Source organism: Mesoplodon densirostris, chromosome 11, assembly GCF_025265405.1.
Source record: "Mesoplodon densirostris isolate mMesDen1 chromosome 11, mMesDen1 primary haplotype, whole genome shotgun sequence".
NCBI classification, from domain to species: Eukaryota; Metazoa; Chordata; class Mammalia; order Artiodactyla; family Ziphiidae; genus Mesoplodon; species Mesoplodon densirostris.
The window spans coordinates 74,809,898-74,837,273 of NC_082671.1; the positions used below are offsets into that span (position 1 = coordinate 74,809,898).

The 27,376-nt window shown below is 47.7% G+C and overlaps 1 protein-coding gene across 1 annotated transcript in view; it reads left to right on the plus strand.

The window, feature by feature from the left end:
* SYN3 (synapsin III) overlaps positions 1-27,376 on the plus strand; it is a 454,719-nt gene that overhangs the window by 342,576 nt on the left and 84,767 nt on the right. The gene's annotated exons all lie outside the window — the stretch shown is intronic.

Genomic DNA, 27,376 nt, shown 5'->3' on the forward strand with positions numbered 1-27,376 from the left:
CTATGGAGAGAGAAGGGCATGTTAACAATGGCACAGGTAACAACAACTTCACCCAGAAGCTGTCAGCTGGAGACCTCCTGACCCTTGAGGAGCCAAGGGAAGTTCCTCGGCCTCCCTCAGATGTTGCTAATCCCGGTGGGCTCATCTTCTCCAGAACCCACAGCCTCTGGGGCACTGGCTCCCCCATGGCTATCGTCTTCCAACACATCGACTCTAGCATATGTTCAGCTGCTTCTCCTGCTCCCATCACAAACAGTAATCTCCCACCAAGGACGGTATGCTTAGTGGACTCGCTGACCTCCTTAGTCAGGTCCCAGGGAGGAGTCTCATCTCACAAAACACAGCCTTCCTCCACCTTGTTGGCCTTCCTTGCTCTCCCATCTCTGCTCCTCAGCCCCCTCCCAGTTCACCAAAATCTCCCATTTCTTCTCATCTTCCTTTGCCGGGCATTCCCTGCCACCCATAAGACCCTGGCTCCAGCTGGACCCATGTCCTTGGGAGGCTCTTTTCTATCCCAATCAGATACCAAAGTATTTTCCCCACAAAAACTCCCTCCCTAAGGAGAACTATGGAAGAAGCCATTATAAAGTAATAAAATAGATTCATATCAGTGTACTAATACTTGGTATTATAATATGTTTGTCCTCTAATGTTAGGCAATGAGCTAAGTGCTTAACACGCATTATCTCATTTAGTGATAGGATCAGATCTTTACAATGCTGTGCAAAGAACACACAGCAAAGTGATTCAGACTGTACTCTCTGGAGTTCGAATCCCAGCGCTGTTTCTTAATAGCTTTGTGAGTCTGGGTTTTTTTCACTTCACTCCTCTGAGCCTCTGTTTTCTCCTTCATTTGTAAAATGGGGATAATGGGAATATCTTCCACTTCGGGTTGTCCTGAGAATTGAGAGGGTAAATAAAGGTGTAAAGTGCTCAGAACAGTGTCTGGCACTTACTACAAGCTCAGTAAATGTTGGCTGTTACTGTAATCACTGAAGAATAGAGAGATGTGAGATTGAGTCTGCTGTATGACAAGGACAATTCACAGGGCAGGGGAACTGGAAGAAGAGATCTATAGCCAGAGTTTGCCCCCAGGAATATCTGATGCCCTGAATTTTGTGCAATCAAGCCCTGATGACCATGCCTTCCCAGCCTTGTCAGCGTTCCCTCTTGGCTTTCCCCAATTGATTTTTTCATTCCCACAAGGCTCAGTGAGACACTTTGGAAAATATTTTCCAAAATAAATTTCAAGTCATATTTGACCCAAACCACCCAATTCTGTGGCCCAGCCCTGTCTACTAATGTTCCCGCCCTGTCCCTATTTAGACTGAGGTTTATAACTGACCAGCCCTTCACCAGGGCTTCCCTGTCCTGCCACCTCCTGCCTGAGTCATCCCGTGATGTCACAACCCTAGGTTTATAATACTGGCCAGCGTGGTCTCAGGGATGACTATAGACAGGCCCTGCCTGAAGCCCAGCTGTGAAATCAGTCATGTTGGATTCCACACCCCCTCACCCCTTTCTTTCATGAAGTAATGGAAAGGGACATTCTGGGAGTCAGACAGAACAGGGCTGCCTCCAAGCTCTGCTCTTTCCTTTCTGTGTGATCTTGGACCAGGAGGGCTTATGAAGTCTGTTTCCTCATTAGCAAATGGGGATGTTGGAGGATCAAATTAAACAGCCTACCTAAGTCAAAGCACCTAAGCTGGTACATAGCAGGTCATCAGCATCATAGCAGTGCCACAACTATGATGCCTAACAAAACACCCCAAAACTCAGTGGCTTAAAAAATAACCATTAATCTTGCTCTCGCTGGTTGGGTGGGAATCGGCTGACCTAGACTGGGCCTGGTTGGACTTGGCTCCACGTGGACCAGCAAGCTAGCTGGGGCACATTCTCAGCATGGCAAGCGCAGAGGTTCAAGAGGACATGCCCAAGCACACAAGCTCACGTTAAGCCACTACTTGCATCATGTCTACCGGTATCCTGTTGGCCAAAGCAAGTCAAATGGCCAAGCCCAAAATTAAGGACAGAGTATGTTTACTCCTCCTCTAATGGAAGAAATTACAGAGTTTCTTGCCAAAAGGTACTGGTACAGAGAAGCATGGAGAATTAGCAACAGTGATGCAAAATAGTACAGTAGATGGTCAGGAAATATTTGTTTCCTTATTTCCAACTTTGCTCCACACCCAGGGCCTCTTGGCTTCTCTTCACGCTCTTAAAACTCACCATGAGGAAAGAGTGTAAAATTCACGCACATTGTGTAAGTGACCAGTGACTGTCAGATAGCATCTCAGCATTTAGCGAGTGCTTTTCTAACAACAACAAAAACATCGTCGCTCACCTTAGTGTTTACTGTGCAGCAGGTTCTGTGTTCAGCCTCTACTCTGTGTGTATTATATCATTTAATCCTTACTGCAGTCCCGCAAGGCAGGTGGCAGGTAGCAGTACGTTCTCATTTTACAGCTAAAGAAACCAAGGCTTTGAAATCAGCCCAAGGTCATTTAGCTAAGTCCCAAAGAGGCCTTACAAAGTCAAGTCTCGAATGCAGATATAGTGCACCTTTCCATTCAACCCCTGAGGGCAGGGTTCTCACTGGGACCAAAACTTTAAGTCTGAGTTTCCTCAAACTTCATTCATCCGTCACCAACTTTATAATTTTTACCGTATTTATGTATTATCCGTACTATAATTTATGTAGTTCATCTAATTATTGGCTCTTCTTTAAATTTGATACATTTTAACTTAAATAAATGTATTTTTAAAGAAACTCCATATGACTACCATAAACAGAAAACCAGTGTCTCCTGCCATAAACAAAGGAAGGTAACCACAAAAAGGTTTACAAAAACAAAGCAACATCATGAAATTCATGCCAGATACTCTTGCCTGCTGTGAGCTCCAAGAGAAAGTTACAAGTTTGCAGGTGTGGAGGACACTTAAAGAGCACCAAATTGAGACTCTCCTTGATGGAATCTGAAGGCTGGAAAATTACTTGAAAAGGGAATAACCTTCTCACTATGTGCTTCTATTTGATGCTAATCCAAGCATCACCAAAAGTCATTTCAGGGGCCACGGGAACTTCAGCCCAGCCTCATATGTCTGCAGCCTTAGAGGAAGAACCCTCAGTAGGTTCTGAGAAAAGAACACCAAGGTACCTTTCTGGAGGTCCTTTAATCCCTCCCCTGCTGACCTCTTGGATTTGGTCTTCATAGACCGGAAGGGGAATATTCTTGATGGTGTCTTCCAAGGGCAAAGGCCAGTTTTCTAGTGACACGGAGAATAAGTAGAAGAGAGAAAACGCAGGCACGCCAAACAGGTGACCAGATCAGCCCCCAAGCCTTTAGCCCTGATAGAGATATACAGACCTGGGCTGATTCCAATCCAAGGGAAGTTCACTTGGTTCCCCAGCCAAGTAGGACAGGGAGCTTCAGGGGAGTCGGCCCTCATCTTTCTTCCTGATGACTTCTTACTGTCTGTGCAGAATTGCTCACCAAAAATCCCTCCCACAAACCCATCAGGTCTCCACTCATGCCCACTGCTCTACTTGAAATATCCACCATTAGCATATCTCCTCCAGCACAGAGCCAGAGAGGGGACACAGTTATGTGCTGTCCCTGTATTCCTACAATATCCGCCTCCATTCTTCCCACCAATTCTTTGTTTCTCAGACTCTGCTCACAAAGGCAGTCCCATCAGAAGTACCTCAATCCCTCACTCATACCTCAACAAACCTTGCCCAGAGTCTGTAGTGCCTGGGAGACCTTCTCAAGGCCTTCCTGCTTCTGTAACACTGCATTTGCAACCCTCCTGGAGCACCTCTTATAGTACATTCTGTTCCATCTTTATTCATCTATTATCCCAAAAAGATCTAGTGCAGAGAAGTGCTCAAGAAATGTTTAAAACTCAGATGTAAATCTCTATGAAAATTGCCAGCACTAAGCAAGCAGGTGAGTAGGACTCTCAGTCCACCACCATCTCAGGAGGACTCACATGTAAGAAATGGAACTAGATTTTTCTGTGGTTCAACTTATTTCCTGTTTCAAGCACCAGCAGGAACAAAACTCAGCACCGTGTGTATCCCTCCCCTTCTCTCAGAGTTGTGATGAAGTTTTGGAGCTTTAGTTGGCTCTAAGGGTTTGAGAGACAAGAGTCAATGTCAGTGTCATTGGTCCAAGAGATATGCATTGCCCTGTGGCCTTCAGTTGATGGTCCACACAGGTTGAATCCAATCCATTCCATCTCTGGGTTCCTTTCAGGTCTCTCTGTTGCATCTGTGCCCCTCCCGGATGCACAGGAATCTTTCTGCTCTTCTCAGACCTCGTTTGGCACAGGAAATCCTGTTGGAGGCTCTGTCCATCTTGGTGTTTCATGTAGCAATTTCTTCTCTAGGGTCTTGCTCCCTCCCCAGTGATACAGTTCTGCCAGAAAAGAGTGCACTGGTCCCCTCTGCACCTGCATCCCAGAGAACCTCCTTGGGGTTTGCCACCTACCCTAGGGCTCATGCTCTGGAAGCAGGTACAGCTCCCCACCTCCTCCCCGTGAAAATATCCACCTTTACAGTTTTACCTGCTTGTCTCTCCTCTCCCTACGAACTGGGAAATCCTTTTTCTCATCTGAGGTGAGAAGCCTTGCTCTCACTCACCATATTTCTCCCAAATCTGTGGCCTACTAGGCCAAGAGTCGTTTCGGTTTTCCTAAGGACTTAGGTTTTTGAAACTCAAAAGCCAGGAGGTGCCTCCTCTCCTCTCTGCTTTCTAGCATCACATCCCTTTCCTGAGGCAGTGACCACAGCACAGACAAGTGGCTCAAATTGGGGAGGGTCTCAAGAGACAAAGGACAGACCAGAGTGGAAAAAAAATGACTAGTTAACTTTTCAGAAATATCATCCAGCCTCACAAACATTAAACAAACATGAAAGCACGTGTTACTTTTAGAGCAATAAGTTAATGAAGCCAAGTTTAAGACACAAGGAAGTATTTTTCTGCCATTCCTAGACCCTTCCCTCTCTTTTAACTATTCTTTGGCTTTAGGAAAGGATACTGGATACCTTCTTAATTTTTAAGAAGAGTGTTCTGAAGGAAGGAATGTCACTGTCAGAACCCCCATTTTTACCTCTGAGCCCTCTCCTGGCTGTGCTCCTTCTGTATTTTCTCAGACCTGTGGAAACCGCTCCTCTCCCCCCACACTGTCATCTCTCGCCATCCTCCTCTCCGCCCCCCGCAACCCGTTTAAAATGATTCTCAAGAATTGAGACGGGAGGGAGGTGAGAGGGGCTTGGGAGGCACAGAGGCTCAGTGATTCCAAAAAGAGAGCTGACCCAAGCTTTCCCCCCACTCCCTCCACTTTCCGGGAACAGCCAGAGGAAGAGGAGAAAGTCATCAAGGCTTTGACACTGAGAGGTCCCCATGCAGCCTCCCCGGGAGTGGAAGGAGGGAGCAGGCCGGAGGTGGAGAGAGGCTGCTTGTACTGTTCCAAGGGGGATTTCTCAACTTCCTGGCAGCCTCCAGTACATAAGCGTGTTTGTTTAGGAGGGGAAGGAATGTCATTGATTGCCCCGGTGGTGGTGGGGAGAGGAAAACAAAAATAATCTGCCCAGCGGTTCACTCTGTATCCTGTGCATGTGTCTGTGTGTGTGAGTGTCTGTCTGCAGGCCTAGCGAGCTCCCTGCTTGTTTGGGCTGGAAAGGATTCCTTTGGAAGAGTTAAATGGAGCCAGAGCTCCATTTGCTGAATGGAATGGAGCTCGGGGTGCTGAAAAGGCACCCCGAGGGCCCCTGACACTCACCTGGCAGGACAGCTGCCACCCGGCGCCCAGAAGAAGCAACTTTATTCTCAGCTGTAGCTTCTGGGAGTGATGGAGAACACCTCCCCCCTCCTCCTCCGCTCTCTCTGCCCAGCCCTCTCCACTGTCAGTATCTAGCCTTTTGGATGTGTGGTTTGTAGGACCCTCCCTTTATGTCTCTTGTCTCCCCAGTAAACCATGGGCCCCCTGAAGGGTAGCAACTCAGGCAAATTTCTCTTTGTTTCCCCTGCCTAGCACAGTTTGGGCACACAGTAGGTGCTCAATATGTCTGTGGGCCTGAACTCTGCCTCCTGTCTCCCTCCTTTAATATTTCTTTCCTCCCACCATCTGTCTTACCTCTTTCTTTAAGCACATTCTCTTAGTTAATGCTCTGAACAAATAAGCAGTGTTATCCCCATTTTACAAATGAGAAGCTGAAGCTCAAGGTCAGTTTCATCCAGCTAGTAAAATGCTGGAGCTTTGAAATATTGGGATTTGAACATGGGTCCTTCTGATCCCTTTCCACTACAGTTCTCTCCCCCCAACCCCTCCTCTGTTCTTCATTTGTCCTCCCCTTATGAGCCCGCTCTGCCTGCCCACACACACATTTCTAATTCCCCTCCTACGTGTTCCGAGAGACCTCACTCAGTGGTTTCAAGGACTCTCTGGGTCTCCAACAGAGGATGTAAGGAGACCCTTGAGGGATAAGATACGGTGGCAGGAAGAAAGTGTGAGAATAAACTTCATGCTGATCTCTGCTCAAATCTCAACCCCTCAAAGAGGGTTTTCCTGTTCCTGTTTTTAAAGCTAATCTTTTAAAATGCGAATTATGTGCGTACTTTATCATGTTCATAGTGAATCCACATAGTCATACAAGTAAAATTTTTAAATAGATAAGAAGCACAAATAACTAGTCATATATTGAGATGCATCCTCAAATGTTTTGATAGGACACTGACCATGCTTCAAGTCCCTTCGCAGTTTTGTGCCTCAGATTACACCTCTGGAATATGGGGCGAATCCTTACACTGGGAGGCTGTCCAGAAGAAGTGCTCTGGGAGTGGGGGGGGTTCTCATCTTTGGAGGCCTGGGAAGGGCAGGCTGCAGTCCTGTGAATCCTGCATGGTTTAACCTGGAAAATCAGAAAAGGGTTTCTCAAATAGTGGGGTCCCCTACCTCCCTCGGAGGAACTTGTTTAGGATTTTTTAATAACAGCTTTATTGAGATTTAATTCACATATCATACATTTCACCCACTGAAAGTGTACAATTCAGTTGTTTTTAGTATATTCACAGATCTGTGCAACCATTACCACCTTCAATTTTAGAACATTTTCCTCACCCCAAAAAGAAACCCCATATCTTTTAAGAAGTCACTCCTCATTTCCTCCTTCTCCTCCTCCCCCAGTGCTAAGCAACCACAGATTTGTTTTCTGTCTCTGTAGATGTGCCTATTCTGGACAGTTCATAAGAATGGAATCACACAATATATGGCCTTGTGTGTCTGGCTTTTTTTTTAATTTACCATAATCTTTTCAAGGTTCATTGATGTTGTAACATATATCGGTATTTCATTCCTTTTTATGGTTGAATAATATGTAGATATACCGTATTTTGTTTATCCACTTGTCCATTAATGGGCATTTGGGTTATTTCCACCTTTAGCTAATATGAATAAGGCTGCTGTGAACACTTTCACAGCTTTTGGGGTGGACGTAGACATCTAGGGGTGGAATTGGGTTGATGTAGACATCTAGGGGTGGAATTGCTGGGTCAAGGGTACTTGTTTAAAATGCAAATTCCTGGGCCTACAGATCCTGTGGGAGGAGGCCTGGAATAGGCATTTTTAACACCCTCCCCAGGGATTCTGAAGTACACTTGAGCATTAGAACCACTGGACTCAGGGGGGCCCCTGCTTATTCTAATCACATATCAGATCGCCAGTTAGAGGGAGGCCAGCCCTGCACGACTGCCTATAATTTAATCACCATTGGTTGACATTTGTGCGTCATTTATTTAGGCTTTTCTCATGTGTGATATGGTGCCGTGGAACCACATTTAGTCCTCACAACCAGTCTTAGAGGTCAGCATGATTTCCCCATGTAACTGCAAAGAGACAGAGGTGAGCCAATGCCCAGGCACACCCAGCTGTAAGCTTCAGGGCAAACCAGGGCCTCCTGACTTGAAGCCCAGTGCTTATCTATAATACCTCTTCTGACTCTGTTTTCTAAATCAAAGAGGAATCCATGTTATGGAGACTGTGAGGGGCTGGGGGCTGGGGTCCTACCTGCTCAGCCCCTTCCCCACTCCCACATTGGCCCTTGTGGCCCCTTAATGGAATCCTTAGTGCCTGAGGAACACAGTTTGAAAACCACTGGTCTAGGAACTCTAAGTCATTCCTCAAGGAGATTTTAATCTAGGTGAGATTAATATCATTTTATTAATTCATCAAATATTTCTGAATAGCTGCCTTGTGCCAGGCACTGTGGTAGATTCTGGGCACACAACAACAACAAAACAGAGTCCCTGCTTCCAAGAGGCCTGTAGTCTAGCAGGGAGGCAGGTAACAATGCACATGATAAATGCATGATCCCAGAGGTTTATAGCTGGGAGTGTGGGCAGAGGAGGCAGTTACTGTGGCCTGGGGGTGCCAAGGAAGGCTTCCTGGAAGAGCTGAGGGCTGAACTGAAACTTGAAGACCGAATGGTCCTTCACCACGAAGAGGGAAGAGGGAGAGGGCATTTCAGGCACAGGATCCCAGGAGATGTAAAGATAAGGAGGCAAGAAGAAGCCTGCGTGTTACCTCTGGTATGACCTAGAAGGTCAGAGCCCCTCGAACTTCCTGGGCAGAACAAAACAGTGTTCAGCAGATGTTAATTGTTGTTGTTGTTTCTAGTTCAGTGTTCTCAGGCTGTGCACTTCAACCTCTGCAAGTAGTTTTTTGGTTCTAGAACTCATGGTTTGTAGAGTGGAAAGGCAGAAAGAGCGTGAGGCTGAAGAGGTGGGTCAAGATAGAGTGGGAAGGCGGTGGGACCTAATACCACCTGAGAACCACCACGAGTTCTGATAACAGTCCTTCTCCAATAAAAAGAACTTGATCCGTGGGCATTAAAGAAGCCAAGGAAATGCCAGGGAGAAGGTGGAGATAAATGATAATGCCTGACATGTCCACAGCACAGACTGTGTACTTGGCATGCTTATAAACACACAGTATATAAGAACTGGTCACATTCTCACAGCATCCCTGTGAAAATGGAGCTGTCATTATCCTCACTTTGCAGATGAGGAACCTGAGGTACAGAGAGGTTAGGAAACTTGTGCCAGGCCACATGGCAAAGCAAGCAAGAGTATCAGGACATAAACCAAGCAGTCTGGCTCTAGAGGTCATGCTTTAACCTCTTTACCTCTGATATGATTTAGAACCTCAAAGTCCCTCAGACTCCCCGGGGAAGAACAAAACAGTGTTCAGTAAACGTTAATTGTTGTTGTTGTTTCTAGTTCAGTGTTCTCTGACTGCACCCTTCAACCTCTGCAGGGGTGACTCAGGCTCATGGTGGAGGCCGGACAGGGAAGAGCAGCTCCATTTTTATCTGTTTTATGTACTGGGACACTGGGTACAATTTGATTTTTTTCAAAAAGGGAACCACTGCTTTAAAAAAAAGTGGAAAGCTACCTGTCCTATCACACCATCTCATTTTTTAGATGAAGAAGTTGAGGCCCAGAAAAGTTGAGCAAGTAGTCCAGAGTCACACAGCAAATCAGGGATAGAATTGAGCCTGTGGTCCAGGTTTCCTAACACCCATTGAACGAGCCCATTTTCTCTTTTTAGGGCTTCCAGATATTTTCCAGGGAAAAAGAGATGAAAGAAATCAAAGATCCTCAGCCAAGTTTTTTGTCCCATTCCAAATATATTGAGTATTTGGGCATAGTTGCCCGCCCAAGATCAAGTTCACCATTACTGAACCTCACTGAAAAGGAAGGGAGGTCAAGGTGTAAAGATTATTTAGCAATGGCCTGTCACAGGGGCAGCCCCTTTTAAATTGGATCTTCTCTCTCACCAGTGGCTAGGGAAGGTTGTAACACCAGGTCTAGCAAAATAATGTTAACTTTCTAACAGGTCTTGCCAGGGTTCTCAGCAGGCTCCCTCAGAATGAAAAGATGGCTCATTTTAGTTAGGAAGGTATTCAGAAACATATTCCTCCTATATAGGACTTTTATAGGCCTCCCTCTAACTGGCGATCTGATATGTGATTAGAATAAGCAGGGGCCCCCCTGAGTCCAGTGGTTCTAATGCTCAAGTGTACTTCAGAATCCCTGGGGAGGGTGTTAAAAATGCCTATTCCAGGCCTCCTCCCACAGGATCTGTAGGCCCAGGAATTTGCATTTTAAACAAGTACCCTTGACCCAGCAATTCCACCCCTAGATGTGTACATCAACCCAATTCCACCCCTAGACCCACCTCTTCAGCCTCACGCTCTTTCTGCCTTTCCACTCTACAAGATATTCAGAAACATATTCCTCCTATATAGGACTTTTATGGGAAAAAATATGTGTGTAGAGTTTCAAGTTCAAAAACACTTGTATTGCTGGAGGCGATGGGGAGCTGCCTAATGGTTTTAAGCAGGCGACTAGTCAGTAGAGCTTTTTCTTTTTCATTTCTTAAATTAAAAAAAAATTAACTCAATTAGAGCAAAAGTAACCTTTGGGTTCAGTTCGGGAGATTCAGGAAATTTCCTGGACTTGTTTGGGCGTCTGTTTAAGTCCATCGCCTCCCTCTGGTTTAGAGAGCAGATTCCTAGAAGACATCCCTCAAGTGGTGGGTTTCTGAGTAAGGTGACTTGTTCCTTCATTCAGTGTATACCTGCTGAGCACTTGCTCTGAGCTGGGCAGTGAGCCAGATGCCAGGAAATTCACTATCAGCTGAAACCCAGGATTATTCTAGGGGCCTTTAAAGCTTCTGGCAAACATTTGCTCTGATTTCCCTGAATGTCCTTCCTTCAAATACTTGGCCCCACTGTCTGTGGATATACCCTGATTTGGGTTGAGAAAATGAAGTCAGTGGCTTGATGCCGTATCAGCTATGAGCAAACGTCTCCCTCTATCATAGTCACTGGAAATCCTGAGCCATTTATTTCAACCAATATCAACTGAGCCCCCAAATATATGCCAAATACAGTACCAGATTCTGAAGATGAAAATTAAAAAGATAGGGGAAATTTCCTGGTGGTCCAGGGGCCATTAGCACTCTGCGCTTTCACTGCTGAGGGCCTGGGTTCAATCCCTGGTTGGGGAACTAAGATCTCACAAGCCACGTGGAGCGGCCAAAAAAATAAAAATAGAATTTAAAAGCCTTTCCAGTTTTCACGTTCTATAATTTAATTGTCTATTAAAAAAAAGAAATTTAAAAAGATGGAAGATAGTGAATATGATATTGATAGATAGATAGGAGATAGATGATAGATAGGAGATAGATAATAGATAGATGATAGATAGATAGATAGATAGATAGGAGATAGATATAGACAGATAACTGATTGCTAAGTAAGCAGCACAGAGTGCATGCCCCTGACGGACATCATCTCTGCCCTGGGTGGTAAAAAGGTAGAGGTTGGCAGAGGGTTCACTGACAGCACAGAGGGGGCCACGGGACCCAACCTGGGAAACCAAGGAATGCTTCCTGGGGAGAAGGCAATGCCTGGGGGCAGTCTTGAAGGATAAATAGGAATCGGATGAGGAGGAGGGTAAAAGGAGAACAGGTAAGCAAAAACCCAGGAAGCCATGAGATCCCTTGGGGTAAAAAGGGAACCACAAACACTTGTATTGCTGGGGGCTACCTAGTGAATTTAACAAGGCAGTGAAGTGGTCGGAAATGCATTTTAGATCTTAGCTGAAAGTCCTTTTCCAGGACTGCAATGCCTTTCCCTTTCCTTCCACCACAGATGTCCAAACCTATTGTCCTCAGGGTCCTACCCAAGGCCTAAAGGCCTTCCCCAGCCACCAGGATTCCCCCTCTTTTCCTAATGCCTAAGCACTTGGGACCTGCCTTGCTTTGGGGGGCACTTCATCATACTGCTTTATGATTCCACAGAGAAGTCAAGTCCTTGGGCGACAGTGGAAGATGGCCTCACCTTGGTTTCAGAAATCCTAGGGTGGAAAACAGGGGCACTGCCACTTACTAACTGTGTGCCTTGCCCCTCTGAGCCTGTTTCCTCAGCTAGAAATAGGGGTAACAAAATCATATCAGCCTGACAGAGCCAATAAGTATGTCAAGTCAGGAAATGAATACAAAGTGCTCCATAGAAATAATAGCCAACGCATTAATTATTACTCTGAGCCTAATACTAACTGCTGCACATGATGCCAAATCTATTAATCCTGGTAACGGCCCTATGGGGCAAAGTGCTGTTATTTCTCCATTTTATAGATGAGGAAACCAAGGTACAGAGTGGAAGAAGTCACTTGCCTAAAGTCACACCCCTTTATGTGAATGAGCTGGGATAGAACCTGAGGGTTGGAGCTTCACAGCCAACACTGTTGACCACTGAATAAACTGTCAGGTGCTGGTCAAATGACGTGTATTATATTATTATCCATAACTACCCAGTGAACAAATGGGAGTGAGTGCCAGAGACATCCACGGCAGTCCTGGGTCTTACAAACCTTGTGTGCATTACGTAAGTAGAAAACGAGATTGAGAAAATACAGCAAAGCAGTGATTGCCCCTGCTTTTTGGTTTATTTCTGTACCAGTAATATATCAACACTTGAACCGAGCTGAAAAATACATAGGAAGGAGAACGTTAAGTAGGGTTTGCCAAACAGATGCCTAGAGGGCCTCTGCCCCAGCCCTGACTGTCGTGCCCCAAACCCTTGAGCACAGAGCAACAGATCCACAGTCACAAAATCTGAGGGCAGGAAGGAACTTTGGAGATCATCTGGCCCATTCCTAATAGCTGACACATAAGAAGGCTAAGGCCCCAAGGGTCTTGCCCAAGGTCATAGTGCTATTTCCCATTAATTTAGGACTTACCAAATACTGCACACTCACAAACACTGTCTCATTTATGGATGAAACCCCAAGACCCTGAAAGAAGTAATTTGCCTGAGGTCACAGAGCTATCAGATGTCAGATCTGGGATTCTAAATGTCCAGGCAAGGGCTCCACCCGCCACAGCACATTGCCCAGTAGAGAGAATAACCCCATATACAAGTTGCCAGTTCAAGTCTCTTTTCTTAACACCAAGCTGCCGCTTCCTGTGTCCTGGGAAATTCACCACCTCCTCCTCCTACCACATCCTGGCTGCCAGTGCTGGGACACCCGAGGTTCTGTGATGTGCCTGGTGACATGGGTGCACACCCATTCATATACCCCAATACCCCTGCATTGTGCAACAAAGCCACTGGCCTAAGAGTTGCTGTAACACCTTTATCTGCCCCAGGCAGCCTCCATCTGCCAATGTGCAGCGACACTCTGGCGCCTGGTAAACCAACAGAAGGGGTGACAAGATCCTGGCCCTTCACTATCTGACTTGTTTTTGTAGGAAGTAAAATTAAGAGCCAAAAGCAAGTTCCTCACCTCTTAGACTATTCATTCACTGCCTTCAGTGGCATAAAAAGGGCTCTGGCTTGGACAAAGCAGACTTCAGGGTAGAGGTGCTAGAGTCTGATTACTCCAGGTTCAGATACTACATCCCCACTTGTTGCTGTGTAACCTTGGGCAAGTGACTTACCCTTTCTGGGCCTCAGTGTCTTCATCCATTAAGCAAAAATCTTAACAGTGCCCACCTCATAGGGTGGTAGGAAGACTAAATAGGGTAATGAATGAAGAGCACTTTGATGCCTAGCAAATAGTAGCTGTTCAATAAAAAATGTAATTACTGGTGAGACCTTAGGAAAGACACAGCACCTCTATTGCCCATCTTTGAAAGCCCAGAGTTGTATCAGGTAATTTCCAAAGGTCCCTCCTGCTCTCAGGATCTGTGAATGATTTGACTCCAGGTGAATTTTGATTCTCTTCTCTTTGCCCCTGAAGGAACTTCAGGCTCCCCAGTCATAAGCTTTAAGCAGAGCAGTGCAGATGTGCTCAGATGACTTAAGGACCTGAAGAGCTGAAGATTTCAATAGGTGCAAAACATGACACCTCAAACATCATCTGGCCTTTGAAGCTGTCTTAAAATGCCTCTTGGTCTAGGGTTAGTGTTTGTGTTGGGGTCAGTGTTGCTGTCTAATTCAGGGTCAAGTTTGGCCTGAAGAGGCTTGACAGTGTGGTATGCTAGACATACTGGAGTTTTCAGGTGAAACACACCTGTATCTGGCTTCCCATAGAAAATTAGGGGGTGCACCTGCAGCCCAGAAAGGAGCCAGGACAAAGGGGTCTGATCTTTCTTCTGGCAGCAGGAAAAACCCATCGAAGGGTTTTAAGCAAGAAACGGTGCCTAAGAGGGAATTTTCCGGAGTGATGGAAATGTCTTCTATTTTGATCAAGTGGTGACTTGCAGCTGTACACATTTATAAACAGTTATGGAGACATACTCTTTAGAGGTATTCATTTTACTGTGTGTAAACTATATATCAATGCCAAGACTCAAGTCCACAAAGGGCCAGGATTAGGGTGAGGCAAGTCAGGCATGATCATGCAAGTGAAGGGTCAGATCCTGCCTTTATTTTAAATGTAGGTATGTTGTTCATCATGAACTTATTTGCACTGATCTTTATTGTAAAAAATATTACACTACAATACGTATTTTGATTACTGAGTTTGAGGCACCCCCTTAAATTTTGTATCTCACTCTCCTTACCCTAGTCCCGGCCCTAATGATCCAGCCCTGGCCCTCTCCAGGGTGCACACTCTTAACCACTGCGCATGTGGCTTCCCTCTCCTGGTCAGCAGCACCACTGTGGTTTCAGGAGCTTTGAAGAACAAATGTGCAAAAGAGATACTTAGACTAAGGAGCTAGACAAGACTGCAACAGAGACTCCCAGGGATCGGCTCTGGCAAAATATAAAGAAAATCATTTAGGAAGGGTTTAAAGAAATCTGTGCACGACACAAAAGATAGTGAGAGAAAGGGGAGCTGTTGGGACCTGGTCAACAGGGAGAGGTTAGCTGCTCTTGGGGGAAGAAACTCCCACTGGCCAACCTCCCCCAACCTGGTGCTGCCTGCTAGACAAAGCCCAAGCTAGCTGTCCCAGGGATCGGACCCAGGGAGTCAGCCTTTTTTTTAGCTACGTTTGTAATTATCAACCACTCAACACAAATGTTTTGATGATGGTTTGTATATATTATAACAAGTACAGCAAATGATTCTATGCATTGCAGCAGTGCTTTAGAGTTTGCAAATATTTTTACATATGTTGCCCAGATGTCAGAGGGGGGCCTCTCTCCTTGCCTCTCTAAGATCTAGATGTAGTTTTCTTGGCTCTTCACCCATTTCACAATCTCCCGGGAGATCTGTGCAAGACCAGGAAACCTCCATTTCTACTTCCAGGGCTGCTATTCTGCTATCACTGACCCAGGCCTCACACTCGAACCCCAAGCAATCGCTGATTCTACTGGATTTCACCAAAGATTTGGGGAACACACTGGAAGGGTTGCACCTGGGGGACTTCCTCTTCCACCTCTCAGGCTCTAAGCTCCTTAACCTCCCCAGATTTCTTAGAGAGCTATAGATTGTCTAACAGGCAGAGCAATGCCACAGACCCCAGGTGCCAGATCCAGCTGGGTCTGAGTCCCTCCCTAGAGGGCCCACAGCTTACCTGGGCCTCTCCTCAAGGAGAAATGAGCTTTCTCCTCCAGAGAAAGGCCCCCGCTTTCCCACTGCAATTAGAGAAGTTGAACACACACCAAAGGAAACATTCCCACTGACAGCACAGGTTACAGGAGGGAGAATCAGGTCTCTCCCACATGGTAGCTAAAGATTCCAGTGACTTCTCATCTTCTTTTCTCGTTTTGTTGTCAGAAGAATTGTGGAGCCCCCTTCCCTCCAGAACTTCTCTTCCAACTTCTTTTCTCCAACCCCTTTTGGGCACCAACTTGGAAACGTACAGAACTCCCCAGGGTTTCTGTAGATGACACGACTGCGCCAACCAGCCCCAGATGCCTCTTCCTCGGCCTCTCCCTGCCGCTCTCCCCTCACTTCTCCTTAATTGTAAAGAGTTTACTTTGTGAAAGAAGAATTCAAACTTGTAAAGTAAACGAGGACACTACGTGGAACATTCTAGAAACATAAATACCCCAGGGAAAAGTGGAAAGGCAAAAGGACTCGCCCTCTGCACCATGGAGCCTTTTGAACCTTTGTCTTGCCTGCCCACTCTCTCCAGAGGGCTGAGGGCCTGAGCCTAGTGGGCAGCAGGCTGAGGGATGTGTGGGGATGAGAGCTGCAGGTCTCCTTTCAAGATGCAGAGTCCCCAGGGTCAGCTGGCTCGTCGGCCCCTTGGAGGAATACTCCCCTGGGTTTGTACAAATGAAGCCGGGCGTAGGAAAAAGGAATGAGTGAGTGTGTGTGTGTCGGAGTGGGATGGTTCAGTCTGTGAATGTCTTTGTGAAAATGGCTGTCTCAGAGTTTCCGAGTGTGTCTCTGTGTGTCCACGTGTCTGGATGTCTTTGGGGTAGCGATGTGCATCTGAGGGCTGGTGTGTATCTCTGCACAGGGATCTCCATGTTTCCAGTTGTATGTTTTTGTTTGCCATCTGCGTGTGTGGATGTCCCTCTGTTGTTAGCAGTGTGGTGTCTGTATGCACAGAAACCTCAGCTTGTGCATCTCTGCATGCCTGAGGAAGGTGCATGCAAAGGATGTGTGTATTTGGATGTGTAGGTGTGCATATGTGTACAGGGACAGGGGCACATTAGGACTCACAGAAGCAGCAGCAAATGTACACACTGTCCTTGCAAAGGAAGTCATCTGTTTTCCTGGTTTTGTTTTCCTCCTGCCTGTGGGCTCCAGACCCTCCTTAAAAACAAAGGGAACTTAAAAAACGCAGCCCTTCCTGTGTTCCCAAATGTTCAGAATGCTGCGGTGAGCTTGAACAGTGCCAGCTCGGATGCCCAGCCCTGCCGCTGCTGCAGGAAGCCACCAGCCTGCTGGGCTACCACCACCCACTTACATAACATGCCTGGGAGGAGGGTGGGCAGGAAGGGGGAGCCACCCAGCTCACTGCACCCCAACTCCTGAGCTAACTTGGGGCCCTACATGGGAACTGGGAGCCCTTGTGGGGGTGTAAGTGTATCATTTGGGGGCTTCCCCCAAAGAGGAGGGCTCCCTGTGCGTGATGGGAGGGGAGGCAGGAGAGGAAGCCTTCACGTGGAAATTATTACCAACCAACCAACCTTACTTTCCATTTTACCAGGTCTGTTCTAGGCAGAAATCAGCATTTTAACCATTTCAACACAATTTTCCGAATAATGACTATGTGTTAGACACTGTGAAAGATAAAACAACTCAGCTTTACCACCTCCAGGATCCTGTTTCCCGTGCCCCACTCGGGGTCTCTCAGTGTCCTCCAAAGCAACAAGAGGAGGTTGGGCTGGATGTTTCCAAAGCCACTTGCAGATTGGAAGTTCTTAGCATGATTCTTAGCATGGCAACTTCATAACCCCAGAGCCTCATACTTGCCTCCCTTCTCCGCCTTCCCTGGTTGGAGCGTGTCAGCGGCGTTCCCTCCCCTCCTGCTGCTGCCCAAATGCTCATCTGCTTTCTCCCCTTTCTTTCTTCCCTCTACAAAATAAGCTGTCGGTCCTCCTTGACTTGAAGGTATAAATTACTAACCCCTCTCCCTTGTCTGCACTCTAATGGGGTTTCCAGCCTCTACCCGGGCAATCAAAGCCCTCCCAAGCATGGCGCCACCCGTCTCTCCAGCCTGAGGTCCTACACCACCTTCTGCTTGCCAGCCACACCTGCTGTGCCCACACCCTCCCCACGCCAGCCTCTCCTCAAGCCCTTCCCTCTGCCTGCCTGCAACACTCCTTCCTCCCCTCACCACCACCCAGTTCCCGTCCCTTGAGCTCCTAGTCATCCTTCAAGGCCCATCGCAAACACTTCTTCCTTCATCAAGCCTCCCTGATTCCTCCCATCCCTTCCCCAGTGGATGGGAGCCGTTGTTTTTGAAACCTTTCCTATGAGGCAGCATATTTGGTCTTTGCTTTTAGTCATCCCTATCTTCGTCTGCTCCCCACAACATGACTGAGATCCTTAAAACTTAACGTCAGAAATGTGTCTCTCATGCTTGAATCCTCATGCATAACCTCTCGTCGTGGGTGTTCTGCAAATGTCTGTACGATGTCATGGTCCAGGTGCAGCTCTCAGTCATGGGATGGCAGGAGTTGGGTAGCCTGGGTGGAAAGAATGACACTGCTGGGGAGGGAGGTGGGCAGAGAGGAAGGGAGGAACCTCAGAAATCACAGCATTGGTCAGCTGAGACAGCCCTGAGACCCTGAAATCCCCTGCACCCAAAGGGGTCTGAACTTGGGGAGAAAGATCATGAATGCTGAAGTGGTCTACGTATTGCATCCAGAGCACAGATTTCCCCAGAAACAAAAAGCAAGGCAGGGTCATGCAGCAAGAAGACTCTGGCCAGGGATGACAAACAAGTGCCCCTGGACTAGCAAATGACTGAAGCCAGTGGGGAGATGGTGGGGGGGGGGCGGGGCAAACAGGAATACATTCCCCATCTAAAAGGAGCTGGCCCTGCCTACGGAAACACGGGTACACAGGTGGCCAGATCCTAAGAATTATTCAAGAAAATCCCGGTGTCCAAGTTTTTATATGAAATCTCCCCCTTCATAAGTGTTGGTGACTTCTTCAATTTTACAAAGATCAACAACACTGGGTAGCCCTAAGGAAGTAGATCTGCAGCCACATGCAGCCCACGCATTGCCAAATCGAGACCTCTGCTTAGGTGCCTACCGGGTTACTGGGTAATGTGACTGTGACTGACTAGGGCTAAGTTTGAAATCCACTCAAACTAGAGAAAATGACGGCTGTTCTGCTAAACTGACCTGGTGCAGAAAGGGAGCCGACAAGAGTAAGAGAAACATCTCAAATGTCTTCATGGTCTTTGCTCACCTCCTCCCCCCGCCCCGGCATCAGTCACTCATTGGTGACTCTAAGCATTCAAGTTTGCCACCCTGGCCCAGAGTTTTCTCAGTGCAGCCTGACACTGCCTTGATTTACTTTTGGGGGAAATTTGTCCTCTAGATGGACTAAAGACATCACTTCAATATTCCTGATCTTTCCCCCCAGGCTCAGGCCCTTTTGAGTATGGGAGATGTTCCCTTGGATATCATGACCTAAAGGACAGTCAGAAGGCTTGGATGGGTCACCAACTTGCTATGATTTGAACAAATGACTTCCCTTCTGCGCTGCAGGTTCTCCTCTGTGCAAAGAGTGGGCTGGACTAGAACACCTCTGAGGTGCCTTCCAGCTTCTGGCAAAGGATGTGTTAAACCTTGATTATGCAAGGACTGTGCACCACAGTGGCAAGAGAGAATTCTTGTTGGCAGGTCCCAAGCCTGGGAGCCCAAGAAGCAGACTTTGACCCTGACTCACATGGCAGTGCCTTCCTGCAGGTGTCTGGCCAACAGGCCAGCCAGAGTTCTCACATCCCTCTGTGAGGAGTAGTAACCACACTTTATCCACAGTATGGCACAGGCATCAACTATCAGGGGGCTATTAGACTGGTCCCTGGAGGTGCTGGGTGGTAGGAATTATGGGATGTTGGCCCAGGGAGAGGCCAGGGCAGCTGAGGTGTCAGGAAAGCACCCCAGCAAATGATCACCAATGAGAATGAAGTTATTTAAATATTTTAACAACTCGTATAGCCAGGCAGGTGTGTATCCACTGAACGTCAGCTCAGCCCTCACCATAATGCTGCCTGTCCCGTGTACAGCAAGGCAGACCCAGATGCCGGCAACAGAATGGAAAGCGAATCCCCCCTCCCAGCCCCTGGGGACCTCACAGCATCCACCCCTCCCTCACAAGCTTGCCTCACTACAGGGCCCCCACCCCAGGCCTCCCTGGGCATTGGCAAAGAGCAGGCACCATTCCAAACCCTGACTTCATGCTGACCATCAAATCCCCAAGCCAGGGAGGGAGCAATGATGTCATTGTCCCTGTGTTTCAGAAAAGCAATAATCAGACTCAGAAGAGGATCAACTTTCAAGGCAGAAGGCCAAACAGTTTATCTTGGCAGAGGCCTCCGAGGATTGCCTCATAGAAGGAAAGGGCTGGCATGCTCATGAACATCATTTGTTATGAGTTGGGAATCTGCAGTGTCCTTGGACTCAGGAAAACCTCGGGGACCCTGTTGAGATGGAGGATGTCGAATCCGAAACAATTGAGTGTTAGGATCATCTATTCCCGTCTGAACCCCCTCTCTTGGGGAAGGAGGGGGCACCTCAAAGCTCAAGGAGGAGCCCCTTTCCAACAAGGTTGTGCCACTCCACCCTGGACCCAAGTCTCCTCTTATTATTATAAAGATGTCACCAGTTTCCTCAGTTTGAATAAGTTCCATGAAGGCAGGGACTTTGTTCATTACTGTGTGTAGGTATCTGGTACAGACTTGAGAAATCAATAAATATTGGCTGAATGAATGGCTAGGCGGAAAGAGCATGGATTGGGAAGTAGACTCCCAGATTCCAGGGATCCGGGGGCGTATCCAGGTCTGCCAGCTGGGCCTGGGCGGGCAGGTTGGGGTGGTGAGGAGACTGCCATTGGTTGGTGCAGGTGTGTATTATACATTTAAAACCTTCAGCTGCCTTCTCCCCATGGTTCACAATCTCTCCTTCATGCTACTGCAAAAGTCTTTAATCTTACTCATAATGGCTGTCTGGTCAACCTCTGGTGGTAAATCCTGTTGAAAAGGCCCCACTCTGGGAACATGTGTTCAGGAGGAACAAGTCTCCCCCACCACCCCTTTTCCTGGGCCCTGACCTGAGCTTGAGCACATCAATAACCTCGAGCATGACACCTCCCTCTATGGGCCTCCGTTTCCCCTCCTACAAAAAAGGCAAGATAAACTAGAAGTATCCAGTGTTCTTAACTTTTAGGGGGAAGTGTCTCAGCTTCCTTTTAGAAACAGAAGAAGCCCATGGAACCTCCCCTAAAAAAATGCAATTCCTTGCACGCACAGAGGAACACTTTTGCATCTGGTGTCTGGAGGTCCACAGCCCCCTTGCAGCCCGGTGGTGAGGGAGCCCGGGGTCAGAGCCTTTTAGACTTGCGGATCTGTAAGTTCCCTGCAGCTCTGACTTTCTGGAATGTTAACCAAAGTGTGACTGTGAGAAAACACATTCCAGCTGCACTCCTCGGAGCCGCTTCCTCCACAACTGCCCCTCGGGAAAGAAGGAGCTTGGACCTCACTAATGGCCCCACATACAGCCCCTAGTTTCCTCCAGACCCAGACCTCAAGTCAATAAAGGTAGCCCTCCCGGAAATGAGGTGGGAAGCAAAAGGAAATCCAGGCCACTCAGCCCAAAAGGAATTTCCTCCTCTCTGCTTCTCCTTCCAATTTGGTCTTTCAAGAGTTTGACAAAGGTAGGGGTGGGGGTAGGAAAAATGCGAAAAGATTTTTTTGATTGAGGCCCAGAGAAGGAGATGGAGATGGGCCACAAAATAGAGAGGTCAGGCACAGGATGCCAGGCAGGGGACCCTGATGAGTGCGGGCGGGGCCTCTGTGCCCTCTCCAGGACAAATTGGACTTTTCCAGTCCACTGGTTTTTGAAAGCTATTTGCGAAGCTGGACTAATCCACCTCAGCTGTGAGACTATAAGTAAACAGGAGGGCCTTTAGTGGAGAGTCAGAAACACCATTCCTCCCACCCTCCATCACCTGTACTTACAGAGCTCACTCCATCCTGTCTGTAGGGGATGCAGTGAGATGTCAAGGTGAGGCAGGTGAAGCTGAATCTGAGTCCAGGACTCATTCCTATCTGTCATCACTCTCAACCCTAACAAGTCTCACCTGGGCGTCAGATGACCACACAGAGCTGAGTCAGGATGCCTGTTCCCCTACTTCTGAGCTGGGTAATCTTGCGTGTGCTTCTTAACCTCTCTGAGCCTCAGTTTTCTCCATCCGCAAAATGGCCATAATAAGGCCTAACTTGAAGATTTACTGGGCAGAATAATGAAGAAATGGAAGTAAAAGTGTTGCAGACAGTGCTCAACACAGTTGGTCCCCAAGAGGTGCTGCAGGCAAGCCCCTCTTAGCCACCCCATAGCCCCTTTGTCCTTCTCTTTGGAGTAGAGATTAACATATACAAATTAGGAAAGAGGGACCCACAACAAGGCGGGTGATTTGGAAAAGGCAGCACTCCCTTCAAGCTAAAAGCAGTCCCCACCCCAGATGCATGGCTCAGCAAATGAAGCATGGACTGGACTGAGTCCCCATTCTCGCCCCCTCAGCCGGGCACCCTTGTACAGACCACCACCCATGCAGCTGTGTGCAAACAGCCACCACAAAATCCAGACTATCCTGCCTACCTTGGGGCTGAGATTTTTTTCTCTTAGAGCTCCAGTCTTCTAGCAAAGTCTCTGATCCCCTTTTAAAATGCCTAACAAGGGTTAAAATTGGAGAAAGTCATTTTCACCTTAGTGTGAATGAGTTTCTGGTTCATTCCTGCTCTAAGAAAGAGGCAGAAAAAGACCAAAGTAATGAGAACCCAGCCTTACCTGACAGTCCTGTGCTGCCTCTCCTTCCTAAAGTAGCAGGTCCTACCCTTTAACACAGGTGGCTCAGCAAAGGGAGCCGTCCCTGCTGCTCTCCTGCTGTGCCCACGGGCTCTAGGCTTAGAACCCCGTCATCACTTCTGCTGCACTGTCTTGACCAGAGAAAGTCACAAGGCCATCCCAGAGTCAAGGGGTGGGGAATGGACTTCATCTCTTGTTGGAGGGACCTGTAAAATCACATGGTAAAGGACATGGAGGCAGGGAAGCCATCAATACAGTCAATCTACCAGGAATTGGGACTGTGTCTAATGCTGCTGGAGCCTATGTTTTCCAAAACAAAATTTAGGACTAAAGGGTTGATAATATGACACAATGTTTTCAAACAGGGCTGTGTCAGATACTCCAGGATGCATGGTCATATCTATACCTCCACATCACCCTAACACAGCCCAGCCCAGTGACCTCCCCTGAACACATGCTCAGTGGTTATCTGGCCAGTTCAAAACCTGATATTTCAGAACAGGGATGGAACTCCTGTGTACATTTTGGGATCAAAGTTTGGCATTTATTAGCAGGCCTTGAATTTTATAGAACTTCAGACCTAGAAGCCATTTAAAGTAATACCTTTCACTTTATAAATGAATAAATTGAAGTCGAGAGGTAAAGTGACTCAGCCAAGATAATATGGTTAGGGAGACCTGTGTTTCTCAAACTGTAACAGACACGCAAATCCCCGAGCATCTTGTTAAAATGAAGAATCTGAGCAGCAGGTCTGGGGTGGGGCTTGAGATTTAGCATTTCTAACAAGATCCCAGGTGACACTGATGTTGCTGATCGTAGAACCACACTCTGAATATCACAGCTCTAGACCTCGCAGATTCTAGAGAGGAGATGGTAGGTAGATACCTGCGTTTAGATCGTTTCTCTATTTTTGCAGTCTTTCACCAAGACCCATTTTATCAATGAGTAAACTGAAGTTCAGAAAGGAGGCATTGGCATTGGACCAACTTCCTGAAATTTTACAGAAGGGGCCCACTTTCCTCATCACTAGGCAGCTCGTAGAGAGGTGAACTCAAGGAACTATGGGGCACTCAGAATTCCCGGTTCCTCAAGGTAGGGGTGTCCTTTCCTGCTGGGACCACAGGCTGTGGGTCATCTTTTCACTTGCTGGGGACTCTTGGTGCTGGCCCTGGGGTCTCTAAGTCCCGAGGGCTGAGATTGTCCTGTCTGGTTAGTGATTTAGGAGCTTGGCAGCCTCTGTTGTTCTATTATGTGGCTTCTGAACATTTTGTCCAACTGCCTTTTGGCACGCCACACATTTTCAAAATGAAAGGGGGAAAAGAATGAACATTGCCCTTGCTCATTTGCCTAATTTAAAAGCATCTAGAAGCTTTTTTTAGAAGGGGGAAAAGAACACCATCCATCTGAAATGGAGGAAGCACCTCATCAAGGGGCCAAGAGAGAAATGGAGACATAAGTTTCGAGGGCTGACATATTAATGGACAAACCTTGAACCCGGTTTGTTTTTTCCCATCCCCTTTGGGCTTAGAAACCACTGCCTGTTGGAAGCTCTTGTGCTGAGAGGAAATTGCTTTTTCCTAAAGGGAGATCTGAACCTTGGGTATCGGTGTCCTGCAATTTCACATCAGTTCAGTCCCACCCACAGACATCTATTGAGGGGGTACTATGTGTCAGGTGCTGCGCTGGATTTATTCATTCATGAAGCAGAGATTTAGTGATTGGGGAAATCCCTGCTATACTAATTCATCCATTCACTCAACAGTTGACTATTGCCAGGCATCAGGCCAGCTCAGGGGATAAGGAGGGAGGGAGATAGCCATGGTTTGGTTACACCTAGTCTAGCCAGAGACACAGTCGGTAAGTAATCCTTATTGACATATTGTGCTAAGTAATCAGTTGTTGTGACAAAGAACCACAAATAAGTGTGATGTCGGGAAGACAAAGATAAAAGAGGTCTTGCTCAGATCCATCCTTCCTTTCTGCTCCCTGGTCCTTGTGTTAGGTCGGGTCTTCCCTGGAGGCACAGCCTAGGGACAGTGTAGAGGGGAAGGCAGGTTTACCACTTACAGGCCTTGGGCTGGGCCCTCCACCTGACCCCAACCCTCCTCCTCAAACACTCACACATAGCCCTACTGTCTTCCAGACGCCAGCTAGAAGCATTCATTCCCAGATGCAAACCTAATGGTGTCATTCCCCTACTAAGAATTCTTTCCTGGCCTTCCCATCATTTGCAGGATCAAGTCCAAACCTCTCAGAAGAGTTTACAAGGGTTTTTACAGTTTGGCTCCAATTCACTTTTCAGCCCGTGTCCCCTCCTTCCCCATCATTCATCCTTCTCTCTCACCAGAAGGAACATCCTGGGGCTCCCCAGGACCACTCAGAGTGAGGGGGGCCCTCTCTAAAAAATTATGTTATTACAGAAATGTTCAAACATACATAGAAGCAGAGAGAGTAAAATGATCAACCTCCATGTACCCACCACCCAGCTTCAATACATGTGCAATCTTGTCCCCTACATGCCCACCCCACATTGGATTATTTTAAAGCAAATCTAAGACAGTATGTCTTTTTATCTGAAAATACTTCAGTATGTATTTCTAAAAGATGAGGACAGTGGTTCCTTTTTTTTTTTTTTTGAGACTCCAGGTTTGTTTTTTAAAATTCCAAAACAGGATAACCAAATTTGTGGTACAGTTTTAATTTGTACATTTAACAAACCATAGTTTTTTACACACACACACACACACACACACACACACACACACAGGACAATGACTGTGTGTATATCTTTACTTTGGAGGGGGCATTCAAGAGCCCAAATTTGAGGTCCTTGAATGTGAAACCCTGACAGCCCTGCTCTCCCAGGATGACCCTCTACTGACCTTCTATCCCTGTGGTTGGCTCTGATGTTTCCTGAGTGCTCCAGGAAATTGCCCTCCTTTGTGCCCTTTCCCTTGTGGATACTTGTGCATGGAAGGCCCTTTCCTCTGCTTGGCAAACTCCTGCTTGACGTCAAAGCCCAATGCAAATGCCACCTTGTCGATGATGCCTCTTCCAACAAACGCCCCCTCTCCCACAGGTGACACTGACTCTTTTTTGCTTCCACAGCATTTTCTTCTTAATTCTCTCGAATGTTTACGTTGTTGAGTTGAAATCATTCATTTATAGATCTGCCATCCCCAATAGCCTGTGAGTCCCTTGAGGGTGGCCTGGGTCTTCTCTTCGTCTCTGGGGCTGGTGGGAAAGGTAGTCTGGTTCCAGAGCCTGTACTCTGGCCTTGGCCAACCTGGGCAGGATATTTAATTCAATCTCAGTTTTCTCATTTGTAAATTAGGCATAACGGTAGCACTATGACATGAGGCTTAAATGAGGTGTGTCTGTTCAGCCGCTGTGGAGTCCACCAGGGGTAGACACTGCATAACTGCTGGCCTCTATCATCTCTCAGTGTGATTCCTTCCTTAAATGGGTCCCTACATCCAGAGACATGTCTCGCCCTCTGGCACAAGGCCCCAGGGTCTGTTCGGCTCCTGGTAGTTTTCCCCTCTGTGAGAGATGATGGAAATTTCCCCGCTCATCCTGGGCTGCAGCCCCTGCAGTGGAGAGCCAGGGGCCAGCTTGCTGCAGTGCTGCCCCAGGGGCCTGCTCACCCCTCACCCTCTGCCTCCCCCAAGCCAGAGAGCAGCCTGGGGACCCTGCACCCTTCCCACAGGGTCCCATCCACAGATACTCCTCCCTCCCCCTCCCAGCTGGGTGCAGAGTGCTCCCCTCCTCCCCTGATGCTCAGAACTCTTGTCACCCAGCATTCCCCAGAAGCCTCCCTTCTGGAAAGTCTTACCTTGCAGGTCAGTCATGACCCAGGGTTCAGGTGTGTCTCATGGCTTTGCTTCCAGCTGCCACCATTCCCCACCTTCTCCCACAACTTAGGGAGACTCCAAGCCCCGTTGGCTCCCCATGCTTTGTCACTGAGATGCTGTCCCAGGCCAGTCTGGGCACCCACCCCTTCTCCCCCCACTGACTCCTGAGTACCAGGGGTGCTCCGGCCTGGCCCAGCTGTGCAGCGTAGAAAGGAGGGTAAGAATGAGCCCAGATTGGCCCGCCTCTTCCCATTCTCCACTGCCTGCAGGCAAGTGGGAAAAAAGAAGACCGTCTGATATCTTCTGTGAACACTGAGGCGACGTTAGCTGGTTTTAAAACTGAGCAACAGCCAGCCTTTGAGACCAGCATTCTTCCTTTATTACAGCATACTCTCCCTGTAGCATGGACCCCAAACGAGAGCAGCGTTTCCACTGGTGGTTGTTCTCACTTCCTCTAGAAGGAAGGAGGGCTGGGATGGAACCGAGGCTCCTCCAGTGACTCTCACTGTGACTGTGTGTGTGGACCCCATCCATCCATTTCATAGGGCTGTTACATGGCTCCAAGGAGAAATGCTCATCAGCACTTAGCATCAGCTCTTGACAAAGGGTGGGGTGTCTTTTAAGCTTCCAACCTTTCTTCCTCACTGAACAATTGTTTTTCAACATTTGTCTGGAACTTGCAGAATAAAAGGCTCCTTGGAGTCAGGGGCCACTTCCATGGGTCAGGCACAGCATGTGTTCCATAAAAGAATTTTTTTTAAGTGGAGAAGACAGGGGCTGGGGCAGAAATAATTCTGATTCAGACAGGGACCCTCACCCTGGAGTTGAAGCCTTGGTTTCACAGCTTCGTTCTGTAGCCTCAGGCAAGTGCTTTCTCTCTGCACCTCGGTTTCCTTACCTATAAAGGATGGTAGCTGGAGATGGGACCTACACAGGGTCTCTGCCTCTCAGCCTCGGTTTCCCCCCCTGTAGGCAATGAAGGGGCTCTGCTATGCTGATTGGTCTGGGGGTCCCTTCCCACATGTGACCCCCTTGGATGGGACAGGGCTCATCTTTCTGT